We start from the raw sequence: 8,005 nt of genomic DNA, 5'->3' as shown, positions 1-8,005 counted from the left end.
GGCTAGGTGGGTCTTGAGGCAGATGCATGGGTCTGGGGGCAGTCTCCCACTGTCTGAACCAGCCTCCCAGGTGTGGGGCTAAATGACTCACAGGCGAGGTGAGTTCCCTGCGGGGTCCACGTAGGCAGTGACTAAAGATTCTGGGATGCAGCTCTTGCTACACCAATGCTCCCATGGGAACTGGAGCAGGCCAGTGAGAGGAGCAGGCTGAGGGGCGGGAGAGGGCTGGTATCTGCTGTAGCTGCCACCTGGGTCATCACCTCAGGGCTTCCAGAATGGCTCCTTTTCATTAACTTCTGTGACTGACTCCTGGTCTAGAGTCAGATTCACTGTGACCGCTACAGAACGCTGTGTTGTCAAATGGCAGTGGGACACTCAAGCAATGACTGTTTTTTCCACTTAAAACATTAAATTCCTGTATTTCAAAAAATTTCACAAAAAAGGGCAGATTAAATTAGGAAAATACTTGCAAATGACAGTATCTTGTTCCCGAGTGGAGTATATTTACAAATAATTACATCGGATTATTGAGTGGGAAAGAGGGGAGTAAAAATAGTGCTTATGGTATGACTTCAATTTTACAAAAAGTAAAACATATATATGCATTTTAAAAGGAAGACACAGTCACTTAAAAGAAGCCCATCTGACCAGTGATCATATAATTAATTTTTTTGTATTTATGCTTTTCTAAAGCTTCCACATTTTCTATGTAAAGCATTCCTACATTTACTTATTTTGTGATTTAGAAAGTTTTAGTAAAACAGAGATCCTTATACTCCCTCCTATGAATTATTTTAGGGAAATAACCCAATAGAATGGAAACCAACTATAGGCATAAAGATATTTACAGCAGCTTTATCTTCATTATTTAAGAAATTGGAAATAACTTAAATATCAGGCAACAGCAGAGTAGGTAAGTAAGTCCACTCTACCAACTACTGTGGAGTCATTCAAATGATAATTATGATGACTACCTACATACTACAAAAATAATTTTGATAGACTGTTCAAAGAAAAAGATTGACAAGATGTGGAGTATTATGCAACTATGTAAAATACATCTTCATTTGAACAACTGGGAGTAAATGTGTCAAGGTGATAATGGAAACACCAGCAAGTGAAGATGACAGACACATTTCTAAAAATTATATTGTTCTTCATATTTCAAAAGAGTGAAACAAGCATTCTGAATAAATGCTTTCAGTATACGTCAGGGTGGTAGGAGCCCCCTTGGTTTTATGTTGGTATCCGAGTCTCCTGATTCAGTCCATCTGCACTCAAGCCTCATCAGAGGGCAGATCTGACTTACAAGTCAGTCAGTCACCTACCCTGGGCAGAAAGACAAGTGCAACACTTAGAGATTCAAAGTTAACAGAGACAAACCGGCATTTATTTTTAATTGCAACAATTAGTGGAGCCTGTGAAAGACCAGACAGCATTATAGAGTCTGTAAACCTGTTAGAGTGGCTCAAAATCTATTTCCATCCAAGTCCAAGCTTGTTAAGAGCAAGAAATCAATGGAATCATTTCCCCCCCCCCCCAGAAATCATGATCATGTACCATATACAATCCTGTTAGGTTAATCTAATTTATGAAATCCTATTCTGTGAATACATTGTTAAAGCACTGTTTACTTGGACTAATAAAATCTGATGAAGAAATCAAAAAAGAAAGTCCTCTAGTTTATTCTTCCTTTAAAAACAGCTAATAACTAGATAAGCGTACACTGACAGAACCCAAGTGGCCCCAAGAATGAGACAGGCTGGCAGGTCAATTTTGTAGACTGGCTGGAAAGAGATAAAGGGCCAGACTGGCATACTGAGAGGCAAAGGGTGACCTGGGTCCTCACCCTTAGTAGCCAGGACAGCCATTACACTGGAGAATCTCACATGCATTTTTATCCCCTAAAATCACCCGAAGTCACAGATCTCATGTCTGTCCGACTGCAAAGCCCTTCCCATTTCAAGCCACACCTTTCTTCCCCTCCTGTGCTAAGGGTCTAAGAGAAGCACATCCCACACGTGACCTACTTGGGAGAAATGCATTTTGCCATGACTGCTTTTCTCCAAAAACATCCTTTAGTCTAATAAACCTCTATTACCATGTCATAAAGTGCAGCGACTAATCCATTGCACTGTCATAAGTACTTGCAGTTTGTTGACATGAGAGGCCATCAGTAATGACAGTGGCCAAATAATAAGTCAGCCTGATGGTCATTCCCAAGGAAGGAAGGGGTGGGCAGAAGGTGTTCAAGGAAAAATCCGAGGAAAGACAAAAGGATGCCAAGTCGAGGCTGTCAGTCCAGTGCTCCCTTTCATGTGGTACCCATGTAACTGGGTGCATTTCCTTTAAAATGTTATGATTGTGCTAAGTATGCTCTCCTGGTACCCATATCATCCCCTGGGAGAATTTCACAGCTATTCCTGTATCTCGTGTGAAGTGGTTCTGTGTCCTGGACAGAACCTTGGCTTTGGAGTGAGAAAAGCTGGTGGACGGAGTTTCGCCACTGCCTCTGGCTAGAAGTGGGATCTTGGATCAGTCACTTAACCTGTCTGAGGTTAAGTTCCTTCATGAGAACATGGAGTTGGTGATACTTACCACTAAGAAAGCAGGTTGGGTTTGGAATTCACAGCTTTTGTTTAAATAATAGAGGACTGCCCGATTGAAAATACGAATGTGTTAAGAAAATAACAAATGCGGTAAATGTCTTGGCACATATTGATGCCATGGTTGGTGGGGAACTGAGCAACCAACGTCCAGAGGTTTTGAGGGAGGATGAAGCCTGAGAAGGGAGGCTCAGAGGACCCAGGTCTGGAAGAGAGATGTGGTAGCATCATCCTAAAGGCACTCAGGCTGTACCTCCTTCCTTTAGAAGCCAATCCCCGCAGCCACCCCAGGTGAGCCCCAAGCAGCGTCTACTATAATAGTAGAGTGTGGTTCTCAGGACAGCCATCCCTGCCCATGGCTCCTGGCAGAGCACCCCGCGGAGCTTGCCTGGCAGCTCTAACAGCCCATGTCTTTGGCTGTGGGAGGACAGCTTCACCTTTTAGAAAGTGCTGATTTGTAACCCCCACCCCAGGCCCACTTCAGCATGGTCTGTCCAGAACTGTGATTTCCAAACGCTACCTGTTGTGTCCACTGTTGGTGACCCCTTAAGCCTTTTTTTTTTTTTTTTAAAGCTGGTCGCCATGGTTTTGGTATCCTTATGACTGATAACAAATTCAATGCCACTTTTACCCAAACCCTTATTAGTACTTTTCTCTCTTTTTTTAAAAAAAGATTTTATTTATTTATTTGACAGACACAGATCACAAGTAGGCAGAGAGGCAGGCGGGGCCATGGCGGGGTGGGGAAGCAGGCTCCCTGCTGAGCAGAGACCCCCCCCCCCCAATGCGGGGCTCAATCCCAGGACCCTGAGATCATGACCTGAGCTGAAGGCAGACTCTTAACCCACTGAACCACCCAGGCACCCCTATTAGTACTTCTCTTGCAGGCTATCCTTTAAAGAGGGAAGATCTTTCTTCACATTCAAGGTGTTATAGCTTAGACAGGCCAGTGCTGTCCAGGAGGTCTAGATTTATTCCCAGCTCTGTCGGTAAACAGGAAGGTGCTTAGGAATCTAAGTGCTACGTTAGCCTTTTAAAATATATTGTCTATTGTAATGCTCTTAATCATCCAAGGATAATTATTCCCCTGCCTCTAAATAATAGAAGAAAAAGAAGAGGTTTATGGAGGTCAAGTAATCTGTCTGTCCAAGGTCACAACAAATGCTTTTCTTTTACTGATGATAACTGTCCATGACTCCCCCAGGAGAGGAGGGCCAGGAGAAGAAAATCCAGAGCAAGGATTAAAAAGCTTAGCTAACTTGGAAAGTCCTTATCTCACTGCCTAACACATGATTAAATCCTCAACAAATGAGACTTTGTATTAGTAATAGAAGGGCATTAAAAAGACCTGTAAAGGATTACATACCATGCTTGGTTTCCACGAACTCGTGCACACAAGAGAGCTAGGAGACATTTGGACAAGTGTGAAGGTCAGAAATTGAGCATGATTACCAACATGTGCCTGAAGGTGTTCATTAACCTGCCATTTCAAGTGAAATAAATTAAAAGAAAAAAAACAAATTAAAGCTGTACAAGTAGTAAAATAAAATTATAAAATAAAATGAAGGAAGTAATAAGTGATCCACAGATTTTTCTCTTCAATCAATTTCATTATTCCTGGGGCGGGGGACACCCTGTTCTCATACACAGTGTTTCAGCACCAGAATTATGTTCCCTTCCCTTTCCACAATTAGGCCAGAACCAGGTCACTGCTATCTTTCTTAGTTTGGGGAATAAGATCTTGACTGCACCACTTAAACTTATTGGCAATATTTGCTCAGCCAAGTGGCTCAAATCTATGTTGTCACTTACAGAATGGGAGAAAGTTTTTCAAGTCTAATTAGAGACTATGTATCTAGAGTATACAAAGAACTTTTACAACTCAGTAGTAAAAGGACAACCAAACTTGAAAATGAGCAAAGGATCTGAATAGACATTTCTTCAAAGAAGATATGTAAACGGGGATTGAGCACATAAAAAGATGCTCAGTATCATTAGCCATCCGGGAAATACAAATCAAATCCACTTCACACCCACTAGAATGACTATAATAATAATAAAAAAAAGAAGAGATAAGTAATGTTGGGATGTGGAGAAATTGGAATTTTTATACTGCTGATGAGAATGTTTCCTCTTTGGAAAACAGTCATGCAGTTCCTCAAGAAGTTAAACATAGAGTTACCATATGAATCAGCAATTCCACTCCTTAATATATACCCAAGAGAAATGAAAAGACATGTTCACACAAAAAAAGTGTACAGGAATGTTCCTGGCAGCGGCGTTTGTTATAACTGGAAAGTAGAAACAACACAAATGCTCATCAACGGGGGAGTGGATAAATAAAAGGTGGTATATCCAAACGGTGAAATGTTATGCAGTAATGAAAAGGAATAAGGTATGGATGCATGCTTCAACATGAACAAATCTTGAAAACATTACACTAAAAGAAAGAAGCCAGGCATAAAGAGCCGCATGGGATATGATTCCATTCATATGAAACGTCTAGAAGAGACATGTTTATGGAGATAGGAGAGCAGTGGCTGCCTAGGGATGGGGAAGGGGCCGGGGAGGTCGGGAAGAAATGGGGAGTGACTGTTAATGGGGACAAGGTTTCTTTATGAAGTGATTAAAAACATCCTAAAACTGATGGAGGTGATGGCTGCAAAACTGTGAACATCGCCAAATTGTGCATGTTTGGTAGATGAATTATAGGGTTTATGAATCCTATCTCTATAAATCTGTGTTGTTGATTAATCCCGTGCTTCCAGGCAGCTGGAATTCACTGCAGGTGGGCTGTGGAGTGGGTTGTGTCATGGAGGGCAGCATGGTGTGGCCGGTAGTTAACAGCATGAGTTTTGGAATCAGACTCACCCGAGTTCCAACGCTGGCTCTGCCTCCTGTTGGCCGCATAACTTCAGACAACTCTATGAATCTTTGTTTTTGTCATCTATAGGACACTTGTGATCATGGTCTTGTGAATCTGAGTCGATTAAGGGAGATGATACAGGTAAAGGGTAGATCATAGCGCCTGACACTTGAGGAGTCTTCAGCAGTATCGACTTCATCGTCTTCATCCTCAACATCTCCATCATGTTCAAATCTATTTACCATCGTTTCTTTCTGACATGACCTTGGAAAGTTAATGAAGTAAGTGCTTTGTTCCGTTATCTATTATTTCCATCTTTATTCCTAAGCAGACTAGCAATCAGAAATATCACCATTGGGGTAGCTCAGTTCCTGGGATCTAACCCCCCACATTGGGCTCCCCACTCAGCAGGGAGTCTGCTTATCCCTCTCCCTCTGCCTCTCCACCTCTCACCCCTGTTCATACTCTCTCTTGCTCATGCTCTCTCTCACTCTCTCTCTCTCTCTCAAATAAATAAATAAAATCTTTTTTTAAAGAAATATCACCATTATACACTCAACACTTGAACAATGAGGGGTTTTGGGGTGCCAACCCCCATGCAGTTGAACTTCTGCATATAAATTTTGGATCCCCCAAAACTTCACTACTAATAGCCCACTGTTGACTAGAAGCCTTACCGATAACATAAATAGATTTTTTGTTTTTTTTAAAGATTTTATTTATTTATTTGACAGGCAGAGATCACAACTAGGCAGAGAGGCAGGCAGAGAGAGAGGAGGAAGCAGGCTCCCTGTTGAGCAGAGAGCCCGATGCGGGGCTCGATCCCAGGACCCCGGGATCATGACCTGAGCCGAAGGCAGAGGCTTTAACCCACTGAGCCACCCAGGAGCCCCTAACACAAATAGCTGATTAACAAATATTTTGTATGTTATATGTTATATACTGTATTCTTACAATAAAGTAAGCTAGAGAAAAGAGAATGTTGTTAAGAAAACCATGAGGAAAAGAAAATACACTTACAGTCCTATATTTACTGAAAAACCTCCGCATATAAGTCGAGTCCAAACTCGTGTTGTTCAAGGGTCATTCATACTCTTTATCTCCACCAATTTTAAAAGAAAGAGAGGAGAAAAAAAAGTTACTCTAATTTATGGATGCAAGTGACATAGCACTGGACAGATGCTCTGGGTCCCCATTACCACGCTTTGGAGTTGATGTCTTCTGGCATGGGCATGAGGCAAAATAGTAGTTTTTCAAGCATGGAAGAGGAGTGTAGGTTCTGTCCTATTAAAGAGATCAGTAGTTCAGCCTGTTCAATAATCTGTCTCCACACCAGCCAAGACAGATGCTTCAGAGAAGGCCATAAATATCCATTAACATATTTAATTCACACTCTTGTACCATGGGAAACATATCCTTGTCCCAGTCCCAGCTGGTTATCCATCCTTGACCTGAGTACTCAACATTCATGTCCTCAAGGTAGCTTGCAGATTTAAACTAATTAATCCCTCTTCCTCCAAGAGGGTTACTTGCTGTTCTTATCCATCTGTGAGCACCATCACTGACTCCTCATTGTCACCTCAAGCCTTGACTGACCTTATGCTTGTGGCCATTTAAAACTCCCGCTCCTGGGGTGCCTGGGTGGCTCAGTGGGTTAAAGCTTCTGCCTTCGGCTCAGGTCGTGATCCCAGGGTCCTGAGATCGAGCCCAGCATCGGGCTTTCTGCTCAGTAGGGAGCCTGCTTCCCTTCCTCTCTCTCTGCCTGCCTCTCTGCCTACCTGTGATCTCTGTCTGTCAAATAAATAAATAAAATCTTTAAAAAAATAAAACTCCTGCTCCTTTAGTCATTTACTGAGGACCAACTGCATATCAGGATGAGTGGTTGGCACTGGGGACAAAGAAAGATTGGGATTTGGTTTCTTTCTGAAAGGAGTTCAAAGTCTAGTAGGGTGTATTTTTTCTCTGTTATTGCAGTTGCCTAAAAATATGTTAGTCTCCCTTTCTAGACATATATATATGCAGATAACAATCAAGTAGGGTATGTATATTGAAATAATACAGTATAGCACAGGAGAGTGATTTCTCAGAGGTCACTATACAATATTTCCACTGATATCACATTGGCCAGAATTTAGTCCTATGGCTTGATCTAGTTGTAAGGGAAGCTGGGATATGTGTTCATTTCATGGAATGACAATGTGCTTAGACACAAATGGTGCTTCTGTCGCTATGAAAGAAGGGACAGTTCATAAATTCTGTCACAGGAAGCATCAAAGAGTTTTAATAAGGGAATGATAATTTAGACCTATGGTTATTGGGATCTCTGGTTGCCACAAAAGCAGTAGGGAAGGATGTGGGGCAGGACGGGAAAGGGAAGCAGCAGCAGTTGCCAGAGAACAATTAAGAGACAAAACACGTTCACTGACTTTAACTACTAAGATGCTTTTGGAGATGATCTTTGAGAAAGCTGTTTTCTCAGAGTGAGAAGGTGCACAAAAAAACCCTGAAGTGACAACATCACCAATTATTTTGT

The sequence above is a fragment of the Martes martes genome (genome assembly GCF_963455335.1).
Source record: "Martes martes genome assembly, chromosome: 14".
Classification (NCBI taxonomy): Eukaryota; Metazoa; Chordata; class Mammalia; order Carnivora; family Mustelidae; genus Martes; species Martes martes.
Note: the sequence above shows the minus strand (reverse complement) of the source record.